Raw genomic sequence first — 17248 nt, 5'->3', positions numbered from 1 at the left:
AAAGCGCACTGAAAAGACTCGTGTTGTTACCGTGAGGCCAGTCGTCAAGTCGGGATGTTACATTGTGGTATCAGAGCTTGTCGAGTCTTTCGGGAGTCTTTGGGGAATAGGTCTTCTGTGCTAGGTTGTGTGACTCTGCAAAGAGTGAAAATTGATTGTCTGCCGAGCGATTTTTCGCTTAGAATTGATTGAAGTTAGTGCTTAATCATATTGTATAGTTATGTTAGATGCTATCTTATGATTAGTACTAACTGTTTGTTTGACTAAACAGAACATGGTGAACATGAACCAACTCGCTGGGGCAATGACTGCTATGGCCCAGGCAATGACAAATCAAACTGCGGAGAACGCTCAGTGGCGTGCTGACAAGGCTGAACGTGAGCGTCATAAGCGTGAGAGGGAGGTAGCCCTAGACCAGAATAGGGGGCTGACTGATTTCAGGCGACAGGATCCGCCCAAGTTCACGGGTGGGACTGACCCAGACAGAGCGGACCTATGGATCCAAGAGATTGAAAAGATTTTTGGGGTACTGCATACCGCCGAAGGGGCTAAGGTGGGCCTGGCAACTTATCTGCTGCTGGGCGATGCTGAGTACTGGTGGAGGGGTACCAGAGGAATGATGGAAGCAAATAATGTGGAAGTGAACTGGGCTTCATTTCGTGCTGCTTTTCTGGAGAAGTATTTTCCAGATAGTGCCCGTGACGAGCGTGAGGCACAGTTTCTGACTCTTCGTCAGGGTAGCATGTCCATTCCGGAATATGCTGCTAAGCTGGAATCGTTGGCCAAACACTTTCGATTCTTCCGCAATGGGGTTGATGAACCCTACATGTGCAAACGCTTTGTGAATGGGCTGAGGCCTGACATTGAGGACTCAGTGAAACCGTTGGGAATCATGCGCTTCCAGTCCTTGGTTGAGAAAGCCACAGAAGTGGAGTTAATGAAGAACAAGAGGTTGAATCGTGCTGGAACTGGAGGACCAGTAAGGTCAGGTCCTCAGAACTATAAAGGAAGAGGTAAATTCCAACAGAAGAAGCCGTATCAACGCCCTTTGAGGGAAGGTTTTACCTCGGGGCAGTATAAGCCCATAAATGCTACCGGAGGAACAGGAAACAAGACTTCGGGCCAAGGAGTAACGTGTTACAGGTGCAAGAAGGTGGGGCACTACTCTAACAAGTGTCCAGACGGGGGACCTCTATGTTTCAATTGCAACCGTCCGGGGCATCAAGCCAAGGATTGCAATGTAACCAGGGTTGAGCCATCTGTGCCTACGGTGAGAGGAAGACATCCTGCTGCACGGGGAGGAGTCTATGTCTCGTGCGGCGAGGGAGCTGGTAGACTAGTCAGAGGAGAGCGCACGAACGATGGTAACCTTCTAACTATTCCTTCTCATTCTAGGATAACATGCTTTATTACTCTCGTAGAACGTGCAACACACCTAACTTGCCTTTACTGTCGAGCTTTGACTTTATAGTTATTACGCCTAATAATACTTTATTTGACCGTTGCTCGTGTTTAAACTATAGAAGTTACACGAGGTTTAGAATAACGCGTTAAGCCTAGAAAAGTAGTATGGCACCGATGCCTTTAACAAAGGAGCTAGAAGCTGAAGAATGAATCTCCGAGAGATTCCGTATGGATAGTATACGTATGGTGTCGAGAGTGTGTAGTTCCGTAGCGGCATCATTGAGGATTTAATATCAGGGTAATTGTGACTACTGGATGTTAGGAACTCATCGACTGTTCCAGTGGGTTTTTCTAAATCTTCACCTTCGATGTATTAGGCCTGATCAACTTAATATTGAGGGGGTGATATTCGGAATCAGAACTGGCAATGGACTTTGATAGATGGATTGGTAAGATTAATTTGATTGGATCGAGGATTAGTGGAGTCGGGAAGTAAAGTTTTTGTTAAGTAATTGATTTCCTTTGGGAAGGAGTTATAGTTTAAGAAATGGATATTCATTTAAGAAGTATTGAAGAATTAAAGGACATTTGAGGTCCAAACGTGGTGAAAGTTTAGGTTTTAAGTCTATGAATTCTTGTCTTAAGTGCGTAGGACTCAAGGTTTGTCAGGTTTTGATCGAGAGAATAAGTATCGGATTGATGGGAGGACGATCTAGTTACGGAAATAAAGAGTTAGTATTAAGATTAATACTTGAGGTTGTTATATGTGGACAAATTTCTTAGAGTCTAAGAGTGAATGGAACTTTGTTATGGATTCCGATATTGCATGCTGGGGTTAGCAAGTGAATTTCACTAAGTTAAGTGAGGATTTAAGGGTTAAGATTGACCTTGGGAGGTGAAAATCATGTTCGAATCAGAGATTTAGTGGTGTTGGCATTAATGATTGTAGTTAAACCTCCGAATGTTGAGGGATCGGATGATAAAATGACTAGTTAAGTTTCCTGAGGTACAGCTATGGTTTGAACTTCTAGGGAATAAGTTCGGATTTGGGGGAAGTGTTAAGGATTTTAGGTAATTGTAAAGTGGGTTGTGAATAAGTGAAGGTTGGTTTTATGGTTCAAGTAAGGGAAGTCTCGAAAAAGGGGAGATGACAATAATGGATTGTAAGATATTAAGATGGTGATTAGCTTATAAGTTGCTGATGAATGGATGTTAAAAGGGATTGGGTCTAGCGATGCACAAGGTATTAAGACTCACGTCGAGTTTTACTTTGAGTGATGACTAAGTAGAAGATTGATTTCATGGTGCGAATGAGGATAGTTACGAAGTTGGAATCGACGTTAATGGACTAGTAGATTCCAAGGGAATAGTTCGTCTATGAGTTATAGAGCGATTGAGTTAAGTTTTGAATCATGAGTGGAGATCACGAGGACAGGTTGAACATTCACTCTGGAATGCCAGAGGTGTACTGAGTTTAAGCAGAATTTTTGGACGAACAAAAGTAAAGGATCAAGTGGTTAAGGTTGTGCAATTGCACGTAGCGTCAACCAATGTTATTTCCAACATAGAACCGACACGAGTGGTCGAGCAGGACGACATAGAGCTTAAAGTACTTGTTTGACCAGAAGGAGTTGAACATGAGACAACGACGCTGGATGGAATTTCTCAAGGATTACGATTTTACCTTACAATACCATCCTGGAAAGGCTAATGTCGTTACTGATGCATTGAGCAGGAAGATGCATATCTCATCAATGATGGTTAAGGAGCTGCAACTGCTGGAACAATTTTGAGATTTGAGCTTAGATGTGAGAGCATCTGAGGGAGAACTGAAGTTTGGGATGATCAAGATCACCAATGGTTTGATGGAAGAAATCCGAGACCAACAGTTACAAGATGAATTTTTACTCGGAAAATAAGAATTTAGTAATTCAGGGTAAGGACCCGGAATTCAAGGTAGGGAGTGACAATATCCTGCGATGCAAGGATAGAGTGTGCGTACCAAACAACCCTGACTTAAGGAGGTTGATTATGGACGAAGGTCACAAAAGCAAGTTGAGCATTCACCTTGGAAGGAAAAAGATGTATCAGGACTTGAAGGTGAATTTTTGGTGGCCAGGGATGAAGAGACAAGTGGCAGGATATGTAGCTGCATGTTTAATCTGTCAGAAGGCGAAGGTGGAACATCAGAAATCTTCAGGTATGCTACAGAGCTTGGATGTACCTCAATGGAAATGGGATAGCATATCGATGGATTTTGTCGTGGCGTTGCCAAGAACTCAAAAGGGATATGATTCGATTTGGGTAATCGTGGACCGATTGACTAAGTCAGCTCATTTCATACCTGTGAGAACTACGTACAACGTGGATAAGCTATCAGAGATTTATATAGCTGAGATTGTGCGACTTCATGGAGTGCCAACAAGTATTGTTTCCGATAGAGACCCGAAGTTTACTTCACATTTGTGGGGAGCTATTCATAATGCTTTGGGAACGAGGCTGAGATTCAGTTCTGCTTATCATCCACAGACTGATGGGCAAACTGAGAGAGAACTATCCAATCATTGGAGGATTTGCTACGAGCTTGCGTGTTAGGCAACAAGGGCAGTTGGGATACCCTAATGCCACTGATTGAGTTCACATACAACAACAGTTTTCATACGACCATAGGTATGGCACCGTATGAGGCTTTGTATGGCCGCAAGTGTAGAACACCTTTATGTTGGTATCAAGATGGAGAGAATTTGTTAGTAGGACCGGAACTTCTGCAACAGACAACTGAGAAGATTAAACAGATCAGAGAGAAGATGAAGGCTTCTCAGAGTAGACAGAAGAGCTATGCAGATCAAAGGCGCAGAACCCTGGAATTTGAAGAGGGAGATCATGTGTTTCTGCGAGTTACTCAGACTACAGGAGTTGGTCGAGCAATCAAATCAAGAAAGCTTACGCCAAAGTTCATTGGACCTTATCAGATTACTCGTCGTGTAGGACCGGTAGTTTATCAGATCGCACTACCGCCTTTTCTATCAAACATTCACGATGTATTCCATGCGACACAACTGAGGAAGTATATTGCTGATCCGACACATGTTATCGAGCTGGATGACATTGAGTTGAAGGATAACTTGTCTTTCGAGACACCGCCAATCAGCATTGGTGACACAAGGATAAAGCAGTTGAGGGGTAAAGAGATCGAGTTAGTGAAGGTTATTTGGAACAAGGACACCGGCGATGCGACGTGGGAGCTGAAGGAAAAGATCAAGGAACAGTACCCAGAACTTTTTACTGAACCATAAGTTTCGAGGTCGAAACTTTCTTTTTGGAGGGTAGTAATGTAAGGCCCAAGTTTTAACGCTTTGGATAAGTGAATAAAATAAAAGAGTTTATTTGATTAAGATAAATTTGTGAAGGAAAAAGGTTCAGGAAAAGTCCAAGAATTTATCGAAAAACCGATAAGAGTTATAGCACGACTAACATACGCTTAATCCTAGGTCAAAGGTATTGGTGAATAGTTAATTTACGCTTTAGGACATGATGGAAACTAATTCCAAAAATCCTCAGAGAAATGTTAGAACTTCTCTTTTCCGTCCTTAAACAATTATTTCGATGCGAAATCCTGGAAAGTACGAACGTCAAATTCCAATTCTCGGAAGTTTGCCGAAACGGAATCCCTGATAGTTCGAGAAACCTAAGATCGACAGACGATGAAGATTTTTTCTATTCGGAGCTGCAAATGAAGATTCCACCCGCGTTCTCCTATTTCTCTCGTCATTCCTAATCTTTCTTCAGAAGGAAGTTTTCTCATCCGACGATCACTGCAAAAAGTAGTTTTTCGGGATAAACCGACTTACACCGACTTATGCCGATTTTGGATCTTTTGGTTTAATTCCAAGAATCCTGTTTTGAGTTCTGGAATTCTGTCGCCAGAACCTATCTTAGAATGCGCAGAGGAACGCGCAGGAAAAATCGGAATCGCAAAAAAATCATTTTTCCGCTTTTTCCAAAACCTATAAATAGCTTGAAAATTAGATTTTTGCAAAAAAATACCCATTTTCCCTCCCCCAAAACCGTGAGCAGCTAGAGAGAAAGAGAGGATCCGGATTTTCGCGAATCTTTGCCCGTTTTCTTCACCGATCGTTGCTAATCGAAGACCTTGAGGTAGGTAAACTATATCTCACTTCTGATCGTCAGATCTGTCGACTTTTTCTATGTTTTTCTGAGCTCAAAGTTTGGAGCTTTTTGTAAAATTGTCCAAATAGCTTGATTTCAGTGTCTAAACTTCTTCCCTGCATGCTCCTGAGCGTGTTCTGCGGATTAGATTTTGTCAAATGTCGACGAAATGCCGCCGGGATCAATTTCTACCTTAAATACCCATTTTTCGGTAAAGTCGCAACCTTTAAGCTCTAATCTATCGACTTGGCTTAGTGCTAGTAGGATTTGTCGTCATAAACGTCGTTGTGGACGTCTCCATCCAATATGTTTTTTCAAAAATCCAATTTTGAAATTTTGAGCTAAAAATAATGACCAAACTACCCCTATATCAGTTTTCGATCCGAAAATTTTTCCGAGCTTAGAACCGTCTTAGTTACGGCGTATGTTAACCTAGGAACCAAGTTTGATCGAAGAAAAATCGACCCTCCCAATTAAGGAAAGTGGCCGAGAGCTATACCAAGGGGGGGAGGAAATCCGACTTTTTCGAAAACTTGTCTTAACGCGTTAGATTGTCGTACCACAGAGTTTGTAATGTACCGTGTAACCCTAGGACTTATTGCTTGCTGAGTTTCTGACTCAATGTGTTGATTTCTGTGATTTTGGCTTAAGGTTCTTTTGAGGAGTTTCCTGGAGATCAAGGCGAGGAACGTGAAGGAGGTTGTGAGGAAAACGCTGGAGGAGTTACAGGTGAGGGCTACTCTCTGAATTACTAGATAATGCTTTAGGTGTCGATGAAATTCGACTTGATTTATGTGTTATGCACCTAATTGCTAAATGTCTGAAATGATTTCTGAGGCTTCGGCCGCACTTGTTGAGTACTTGATGCCATGATATTGTGTGCTAAATGATTCACATGCTATGTGCTACATGGTTAACTTAGGATGTGTTGGAATATGCTGTTTATGCCTATTGGTTGAGCTGTTTCATTGATGCTATTCCACTCGTGCCTATGTTTCTGGAAAGTGAGGATTACGGGCAAGTCATGCCGAATTTTTATGAGATTTTGAGAGAGTTTGAAAGGACGAACGAAGTTCGGACCTTGTTATATTTTAATGGATCGAGACCTTCTCAGAAATTAATTGGGATTAGGGGATCCCTGAAACTCATAAGAAGTATCATAAGACTAAACGAAATCTATTTTCTCAAAGAAAATTCATAAGACATTAATCAATCTCTAAACCCCTTGAACAATGATAACAACTTTAGATAAGAGCTTAGAGCCTGAATATTAGTCTTGGAGATATGATAAGTGTCGTCGAGTCCAAGTTTTGAGGAACTTACAAGTTTTCGAGTATGTTGATACTCTTTTCGCTCGATGAGCAGTTTAATGTTTGGCTATCTAAAGTTTAGCCGGAGACTATAAGTTTCCAAGTACTTCGGTACCTTTTCGCTCGATGAGCAGTTTATTGATTGGCTATCTAAAGTTTAGCCGGGAACCATGAGTTCCAAAGTACATTCTTCTTCTTTTTGATTAATTCATTTTGTCGCAGAATCGACGTTTGCCTTAGGGTAGGCTTTTTAGAGACAATCAGTTAGCTAGAACACGTGACGACGTGTCGAGTGAGGTCGGAGACGTTGTTTGGCTAATCACTTGCATTCATGCACTCATTTTGAGGTTAATACACGGCGGATTACCGGACCTCGGTGGATTCCAAAATGGTCATAAGACCCGGATTTCCATATTTAGGACACTACGGTGGTCCTCAGTAGCAGACGGAATGGCAGACCTACGGGTTCACTGCTGATCTGACTACTTTTGTGTGGTGTAAGAGACGCCCGAGCGGAATGGTCCCACTTTGGCCGGTGTTAGGGCTGACTCGATGGTGTCCATCCTTCTTCCGGAATGCATTTTGTTACCCAGCATTGCATTTCATGCAACATACATGCTGACTTAGTTGCTGAGTGTGGTTGGTACCTGTTTATCCTACTTGAGGCATGCTAATTGTTATTATGATCTTTATATTCATTGTGATATATGCAACCCTAGGATGTTATCCCTAAACGTATAAGCCTGAGAGGCTAAATAATTATTACCCTATATATCTGGTTTTATTATTTATATAATTCTTTGGAGTTGACCCTCGCGTCTTCTGTGTGTGTTTGGGCGGACTACGCCATTGTCAGTTGAGTATGGCGGACCGGTTCACGATGGTTCACCCTTCAGGGGAAACTAGGTTGAAGAAGCTTGATCAGGAGGACTACGGTTCAGGGGTGGTCGACCCCGCTGGCCACCGAGCAACTTACTCGAGATGGGATTAGTGTAGGAGTAGTGTCGATGCTCTGACCGTCATGCTTCAGTTTTGGGGACAGGGTAGTTTCCTACCGGTAGTTTTTTTTTGTGTGGTTTCCTATGGAGATCAGAGAGAGCTGGTTGGATTTAGGGGGTCTTTTCTTAGGCCGCTGGGCCAACTTGTTCTCAGATTTTGAGGTTTAGTGTTGCGGACACAGTATTTTTACCTTGGTTTGTACTTTTGCCTACGGGCATTACTCTCTTTTACTTTCCGTCACTGGAGGTTTACTCGTGACGTGGTTTACAACTTACAGTGGGGGCTGTAATCATATTGTATATTAGTTCTGTTATCTTCGTTTTAGAGTTTCATCTCTTTCTGTCTTTACTTACATTATCAAAAAAAAAATAATTCACCTTTTTCCGCTTAAGTTATTTCTTTGGTTACTAAAGTGACGCCACCGAAATCGGGGTGTTACATCACTGAAGCACTATCACGCAAGAGACCCCCTCCCCCCCCATACAATTATCTGATTCCCTATAACTACCATCAGTGTTTAGCTTGACAAAAGTTTGTTGGGCGGCCACCACCAGGAGTTCAAAGTCACGCATGGGTCCAAACTGGCAGGGGAAGAAAGCTGAATAAGTTCATCATGGTAATGGCTTAGTTTATGCCAAACAACTTGAACTGTCCAAGGGTCTGAATCCAACACCATATTGTTGCGCCATCGCCAAACTCCCCGCAAACCAGCTATAAACTTCATTCCATTTACCCCTTGAGTCTGCATCCGAAGCCATTCACGAGCATCCCCATGTCAGAAATTTCGCCAACCGAAAGCTCCCAATCTGCCCCATAACTCTCTTGAATGAGGGCGGCCCCTCAAACAGTGGAGACAATCCTCCACACAATTAGAGCATCTTGTCCACCAATCTGACAACAAAAACGATTGGAATTAGTAGGAAAGGCCCCATGAAACGCGAGCTAGAGGAACACATGCAATTTTTTCGGTGCTTCGACCTTCCAAACCCAGCTCCACGATAACCAGTTCCTAGGGAAAGCAACAGATTTCTCACATAGCCATTGATATCCATCACAAACCAAAAAAACACCCTTATCAGATTCAAGCCAGGTCCAACGATCAGAAACAGTAAGCACAAGCCAGGGCTCCACTACATTAAACCAATCCACGACGTCCTAGGAATTATCGTCATCAGCGATCGAACTTCCACTCGTTATTAACAACAAGATCCCGAAGGCATGAACTAGCATCAGAAACATTCCAAAAAAGAACCAAATATGTTTAATCTTTCCTTTGCCTAACCAATCATGGTACCACACAGATGACATTCCATCTCGCAACCTGAAAACAAACCCTTCCCGAAGTTTGTTACGAGGCCCTATAATTCCTTGCCTATTCAAAGAGGAGTTACTCCTCACCGACACGTTGAAGACCGACGACCCCTTGAGATACTTATGAGAAAGAGCTTCAACCCATACTTTTGGAGAATTATTTGCTAAGTGACACACTGCTTTACCCAAAAGAACCGTATTGAAGTCATCTATATCTTTCATACCAAGACCACCCTGTGTTTTGGCACAAGTGACCATGTTCCAATTCACAAGGTGCCACCCCCACTGCCAATTATGCTTACACCAAATAAACCCTCTCATTATTTGGTCAATTCGATGGGTAATACTCCTAGGAAGCCTGATGACCCGGGATTATGTGGTCTTTTTACTGTGTTTTATCTTTCTTTTTAGTCTTTCTTTTAATCTTTTTGAGTCTCATTTAGTGTTTTTAGGCTTAGTTGTGTCATTTTATATTTTTAGCATCATTATTAGAATTTTAGTCCTTCTTAGTGTCTTTATTGCATTTTGGCCTTAAATTGAGTCTTTTAGCACTTTGGTCGTTGGTCTAGCATGTTACAAAATGAAGATTGAAAATGTGGAATTCTAACACGTGTTGAATATATAATCTGAACTCCCATTGCTTGACTTTATGGTTCATTTAGTGTGCAGCCCTACATTTATTGCTCATGAAGGGATGTCTTGGAATCTTTGGGAACAAGGAAAAGCAAAGGTTGATGAAGGGAAAAGGCTGAAGGGAGGTCACATAATTTAACATTGAAGAGAATGAAGATACATGAAGGCTATCCTTAATTGCAGTGAAGGCAAGAACTTGAGCTAATGGAAGTTGAAGAAGATCTTCTTAGTGCGTGTGGTATTTCTCATAGAACATATATTTTCTTGACGATCCGACCTGTTAGATTGAAGATCTACGTGTTTTGAATAACATATCAAAATTTCAGCTTGATCCGATGGTTAAAAAATCCACACATGCCATTTTACGAAAAGAGGTTGAAGTCCACACATGCACATGAGTGGCTCATCATGTTTCTGCTACAAATACACCATTTTATAATCTTAGTTGAGATGATCTGTTGGGAGGAATTTTGAACCATTTCTATACCTCAATATCTTGTATTTCAGGTTAGAATTATGTTTCCCTTAGCCATGCTTGGCTAAGTTTCTTTTAGCATTTGGGGATATGAATCCTTTTATTGTTTATGTTGTAGTTTCTTGATGACCTGGGTTTTTATGATGTTTTTAGGGTATTTTCATTGCTTCGTTTCAACATTTTTCCTTGTCTCATGTAGTGTTTCACGCTTTTTCATGCATATTTCCTTTTGGTTATGCATTTGCATGTGTTAGGTAATTTAGTGGTTCTTCAAGGACCGTTTTCATATATTTTCGTATAGTTGTGGGTCTGAGTTATTATCATTTGTTTTGGGTCCTACGTGTGAGAATAATGGTTTGTATTCTGATATTTTCCAAGAGTTCTTTAATGAATACTGCAGGTTGAGATGAAGGAACTTGGAAGGATAAGAGACTTGGAGCCTTGAATGAGGAATTGAAGAAGGCTGGAGTAAAGGTTGTGTGCGTGCATCCGGAGCTCGAGCGCCCAGCCAATAGAAGCAAGGGAGTTTTTGCTCGAGAAGGTGGCGCTCGAGCAGTGCACCCTAGCACTCGAGCACCCAAACACGTTTGAAACTCTATAAATAGTTGTTTAGTTCTTTTGTTTAGGATCCCTTTTCAATTTTTTCAATAAAAGTTAGAATCAGGAGGTTCTCTAGAGCCGAGAGACTTACTTGGTGGAGAGGAAGTGAGCCCTTGGGGGTGGGTGCTTGAGCACCATGGAGGAAAAAGCCAACTCTGGAAGGCCCATGTCTCCAATCTACCTAGGGTTCCACCTTTCCCCCCCCCCTTCTATGTAGGTTGTTTCTGTTTCTGTGATGTAATTTGATTCACCCTTGTTCAACAAACCCTTATACAATTATAATTATGGATTTTCTTTGTTTGGAGTTCCTTTACATGCTTAATGCTTCTTTTCGTCAATTGGTGTTATAAGAGCTTCAATGATTCATAAACAGATTGGAAGATTGATATGTGTTATTGTTTGTGATGACCCTGTTTTAGTAGTGTTTTTAGGGTCATTTCTTTGTTTGTTTTGAGTCTTTTTGTTGAGTCTCATGTAGTGTTTCATGCATTCTCATGCATTTTTATTCTTTTCTTTAGTCTTTATTTTGTTTTGGTAATTTAGTAGTTTTATAGGTAGTTTTCTTGCATTTTAAGTAAAGTTTAGGACTTGCATGGTTTTGTTGTGTTTTATGAAGGACCTCTTGTGCTAATGAGCTCTTGGAGCTTCTAGAATCTTCCTTGACTTCTTGAACTGAAGGAGAAAGAAGGCCAAGAAGCATGGAATTGATGGAGAACTTAAAGAGGATTGAAAAGTGGAGTTTCATAAGCCAAAAAGTCCTTTTCAGGCGAGCTTAAGCGCCTAGGCGCTGGGAATGGGCGCCTAAGCGCCAATTAGGTCCAGAGGCATGTTTTTCAACATGCAATTGGCGCTCAGGCGCTCTGAATTGGCGCCTGAGCGCCCAGTCTCGTGTAATTTGCCTATAAATAAGGCTTAGGCCAATTTCTTTGATACACTTTGACATTTTACTCATTTTGGTTCAAGTTTGAGAGCTGAGGAGAACTTTGGGGCTGTAGGGAAGCTTCCAACTTGTATTTTTCTCAGGTTTTCTTTACACTTTCTTCATGAGTTCACTAGCCATGAGTGGCTAGTTTACTTTTTTGCTTTGGGTTAAGAGATTCTATGAAATTTTAGTTTGTTAAATCCTATCTCTATGCATGAGTCTTGATTCAATCTTGTATTTCAATTCCTTATTGCATGTTTAACTTTGGTGCACCTTTGCTATAGGCTAGATTATAATCAAATGGAAATTTGTTATGATTTAGGGACATGAATTGGAATAGATCCTTCTATACTTGCTTCTAGGCATAGAGTGAGGGTAGGATTTTGTTGGCCTGAATATCCATGCTATCATACCTCTTATGAATGTTTAAGTACACAAGGAATTGGGCTTATCTTTCAGTTTGAGAGAGTTACTTTTGTGAGGAATCAACTAGTAAGTTCATAGGCTATAACAACAAGAGTTAAATCAAGGTTTCACATGCATAGGATAGGTGGACTAAAATGGATTAGATGATCAACAACCCAAGGCAATTTTCCATCAATTGTTATTTACATCATTTTCAACATTGCTCTTTTGCAAATCTTTTATCACAATCAATCAAAATCAATTTCTGAATTTTACTGTTTTAAGAACTTGCAAACTTTAGGCTTAAATCAACAATTCTCACTCACAATCCCCGTGGTTCGATATTTTAAAACCCGGAGGTATTCGTACACTTGCGAATTGACCAACAAGTTTTTGGCGCCGTTGCCGGGGATTGTTTGTGGTTTTCGATTTAAGTTAAAGAGTTTGCTTGTTTGTTTTACTAAGCATTGCATTGAATAGGTGTTACTAACCTTTTCTCTGTTTTGTGATTTCAGTTTATGCACGGTAGTCTTGGCACGGATCCACTGCTGTTTGATCCGGAGCCAGAACGCACCCTCCATCGTCGACGAGCTCAACAAAGAGCTGCTGAGTTAGCCGCCATGGCTGCCCATATGACGGAGGAGGAGATGCAAGCCCACATTGAAGAAAGAGTGAATGAGGCTCTTGCTCAAAGACTTCAAGAGCAAGAATTGGAGAATGCTAATCGTTCTCTTAGAGACCTCACCTCGACTGCCATGAGCTACGATTATCCCGGCAGCATAGTTTCCCCCGATGGCACGGGAAACTTTGAGCTGAGGCCGGCATTCATCAACTTGGTGAGCCAAAATCAGTATGGTGGAGGTGCTCTTGAAGATCCTCATGCACACATGGAGCGGTTTATCCGCAATTGCAACACCTACAGAGTTCAGAATGTTTCAACGGACACCATCCGCTTGAGTTTATTCCCTTTTTCATTGAGGGATACTGCTGAGGAGTGGTTGAATTCACAGCCCCAAGGTAGCATTACATCTTGGGAAGACTTGGCTGAGAAGTTCACCACAAGGTTTGTTCCATGAGCCCTCTTGAGGAAGCTCAAGAATGACATCATGACTTTTGCTCAATCCACCGATGAGAATCTATATTAAGCTTGGGAGAGGTTCAAGAAGCTCTTGAGGAGGTGTCCTCAACATAACCTTACTCAAGCTGAGCAAGTAGCAAAGTTTTATGATGGTCTCCAATATTCTTCGAGGTTTGGTTTGGATGCGGCTTCAAGTGGAGAGTTTGATGCCTTACTTCCACAAGTGGGGTATGAGTTGATTGAAAAAATGGCTATAAGAGCCATGAACTCTAGTAATGATCGCCAAGCCCGAAGAGGAGTCCTTGAGGTTGAAGCTTATGATCAACTTATGGCCTCCAACAAGGAACTTTCCAAGCAAATGAATGAGATTCAAAATCAAATGAAGACTACCAAGATTGGTGGTCGAGTTGCCAAATTGGAGTGTGTGACTTGTGGAGGGCCACATGACAGCGAAGAATGCACAGAGACTAGACCGGAGGAGGAAGTGAAGGCTATGGGTCAAGCTCGGAATGACCCATTTTCAAATACTTACAATCGAGGATGGAGGAATCACCCTAATTTTTCTTGGAGGCAAGGTGGTAGTGGGCAAGGAAATGGTTTTCAAAGACAATTTCCTAGCCAAGGATTCCAAGGCCAAATCTCAACACAACCTCAAGAGCGAGGAGAAGGTGAAGGTAGTGGTTCCAAGAAGAGCTTAGAAGAGTTGGTGGAAACTTTCATCAACCGGACGGAGAACAATTACAAGAATCAAGAGGCGACTATCAAGAATCTTGAGAATCAATTTGGCCAGCTGCTGTAACACCCCGATCTCGGTGGCGTCACTTTAGTAACCAAAAGAAATACTTAAGCGGAAAAACGTGAATTATTTTTTTTTTCGACAATATAACTAAAGGCAGAAAACAATAAACTCCTCAACAAAAGATAAAAGAAACTAATATACAACTATATATACATGCCTCGCTAATACAAACCACGTCACGAGTAACCTCCAGTGACGGGTGACAGAAAGAAAGTAACGCCCGAAGGCAATATGTACAGTCCAAGGTAAAAATACTGTGTCCGCAACACTATACCTCAAAATCTGAGAACAAGTTGGCCCAGCGGTCAAAGAAAAGACCCCCTAAATCCAACCAGCTCTCTGTGATCTCCATAGGAAAACCACACAAAAAGCTACCGGTAGGAAACTACACTGTCCCGAATCTGAAAACATGACGGTCAGAGCTACGACACTACTCCTACACTAATCCCAACTCGAGGAACCCACACTAGCACTCGATCCTACACGCTAGCGCGGTCGTCGTCCGAATCAGCATCCAGGACAACTAAGTCGACATACACCATCCTACCATCTCTATCCACCCTGACGCGCTCCTGCACTGGTCTCTCGGGCTCGGGGCCCGAACCATGATCCTCGATGACAGCAGCAGTAAACGAACTGGACTCCGTTGAAGTCCCACCCACAGGCACCTCCTCAGAAGGGTCCTCATCATCCGAAGATGATGGTGGTGGTGGTGGTCCTCCTAAGCCGGGTCCACAATGCACGCCGGGCGGCAAGTTGAAGCTCAATATATGTCTCCTCATTACCCCCTCCGTCAAGCGTCCGAATCGGTCAACACGGTCCTCCATGACCCGACCGGTGTAGGTCGCACGGTGGCCTACGGGGTCGACCACCCATGCACCTGGGTCGTCCTGGTCAAGCATCTCGAATCTGGTCCCCCCCGAAGGGCTGACCATCGTAAACCAATCCGCCATACTCATCTGACAATGGCGTAGTCCGCCCAAACACACACAGAAGACGCGAGGGTCAACTCCAAAGAATTATATAAATAATAAAACCAGATATATATAGGATAATAAGTTTAGGGATAACATCCTAGGGTTGCATGTCTCACAATGAATATAAAAGGTCATAATAACAATTAGCATGCCTCAAATAGGGTAACAAGTACCAATCACACTCAGCAACTAAGTCAGAATGTATGTTGCATGAAATGCAATGCTGGTTAACAAGATGCATTCCGGAAGAAGGATGGACATCAATGAGACGGCCCTAACACCAGCCACGGTGGGTACCTCCCTGCTCACGTGTCTCTTACACCACACAAAAGTAGTCAGATCAGCAGTGAACCCGTAGGTCTGCCATTCCGTCTGCTACTAAGGACCACCGTAGTGTCCTAAATATGGAAATCCGGGTCTTATGACCATTTTGGAATCCACCGAGGTCCGGTATCACGCCGTGTATTAACCTCAAAATGAGTGCATGAATGCAAGTGATTAGCCAAACAACGTCTCCGACCTCACCCGACACGTCGCCACGTGTTCTAAATAACTTAATGTCTCTAAAAGAATACTCTAAGGTAAATGTCGATTCTGCGACAAAATGAATTAATCAAGAGAAGAAAGAATGTACTTTGGAACTCAGGGTTCCTGGCTAAACTTTAGATAGCCAATCAACAAACTGCTCATCGAGCAAAAAGGTACTGAAGTACTTGGAAACTTATAGTTTCCGGCTAAACTTTAGATAGCCAAACAATAAACTGCTCATCGAGCAAAAAAGTATCAACATACTCAGAAACTTGTAAATTTCCTCAAAACTTGGACTCGACGACACTTCTCATTTTTTTTTCAAACAAATCTTCAAGTCCTAAGCTCTCAACTGAGATTGTTATCATTATTCAAAGGTTTAGAGATTGATTAATGTCTTATGAATTTTCCTTGTCAAAATAGGTTTCGTTTAGTCTTGTCATAACCCTATGAGTTTTCAAAGATCCCATAATCCCAAGTAATTCCCAGAGAAGGTCTCGATCCACTAAAACGTAACAAGGCCCGAACTCCGTTCGTCCTTTCAAACTCTCTCAAAAATCTCATAAAATTTCGGCATGACTTTCCCGCAATCCTCACCCCTCAGTATTTCAGGTATAGTAGGAATAACATCAATAAATCAGCTCAATCAATAAGCATAAACAGCATATTCCAACACATCCTAGATTAACCATTTAGCACATAACATGTGAATCATTTAGCACACAATATCATGGCATCAAATACTCAACAAGATCGGCCGAAGCCTCAGAAATCATTTCAGACATTTAGCAATTAAGTGCATAACACATAAATCAAGTCGAATTCGTCGACACCTAAAGCATTATCTAGTAATTCAGAGAGTAGCCCTCACCGGTGGGTCTTCCAGCTTCCTCCTCACAAGTTCCTTCACGCTCCTCTCCTTGATTTCCAGGAAACTCCTCAAAAGAACCTTAAGCAAAAATCACATAAATCAACACAATGAGTCAAAAGCTCAGCAAACAATAAGTCCTAGGGTCACACGGTACATTACAACCTCCGTGGTACGACAATCTAACGCGTTAAGACAAGTTTTCGAAAAAGTCGGATTTCCTCCCCCCCTTAGTATAGCTCTCGGCCACTTTCCTCAATTGGGAGGGTCGATTTTTCTTCGATCAAACTTGGTTCCTAGGTTATCGTACGCCGTAACTAAGGCGAATCTAAACTCGGAAAAATTTTCGGATCGAAAACTGATATAGGGGTAATTTGGTCATTATTTTCAGCTCAGAATTTCAAAATTGGATTTTTGAAAAACAAATTGGATGGGGACGTCAACAACGACGTTTATGACGACTAATCCTACTAGCACTAAGCCAAGTCGATAGTTTTTAGCTTAAAGGTTGCGACTTTGCCTAAAAATGGGTATTTGGTGCAAAAATTGATCCCGGCGGCATTTCGTCGACATCTGACAAAATCTAATCCGCAGAACACGATCAGGAGTATGCAGGGAATAAGTTTAGACACTGAAATCAGCTTATTTGGACAGTTTTACAAAAGGCTCAAAACTTTGAGCACAGAAAGACATAGAAGAAGTCGACAGAAACGACGATCAGAAGAGAGATATAGTTTACCTACCTCAAGGTCTTCGATTAGCAACGATC

General features: G+C 42.0%; 1 non-coding gene across 1 annotated transcript; it reads right to left on the bottom strand.

Annotated features, from left to right (window-relative positions):
* Positions 1–13317: 13317 nt before the first annotated feature.
* On the bottom strand, positions 13318–13424 carry LOC130741557 (small nucleolar RNA R71). The gene has a single exon (XR_009020449.1). It is a non-coding gene; the product is annotated as a small nucleolar RNA R71 (small nucleolar RNA).
* Between the last annotated feature and the right edge of the window lie 3824 nt (positions 13425–17248).

This window comes from Lotus japonicus, chromosome 2, assembly GCF_012489685.1.
Source record: "Lotus japonicus ecotype B-129 chromosome 2, LjGifu_v1.2".
Lineage (NCBI taxonomy): Eukaryota > Viridiplantae > Streptophyta > Magnoliopsida > Fabales > Fabaceae > Lotus > Lotus japonicus.
This window is presented reverse-complemented; position numbering and strand designations above follow the sequence as displayed.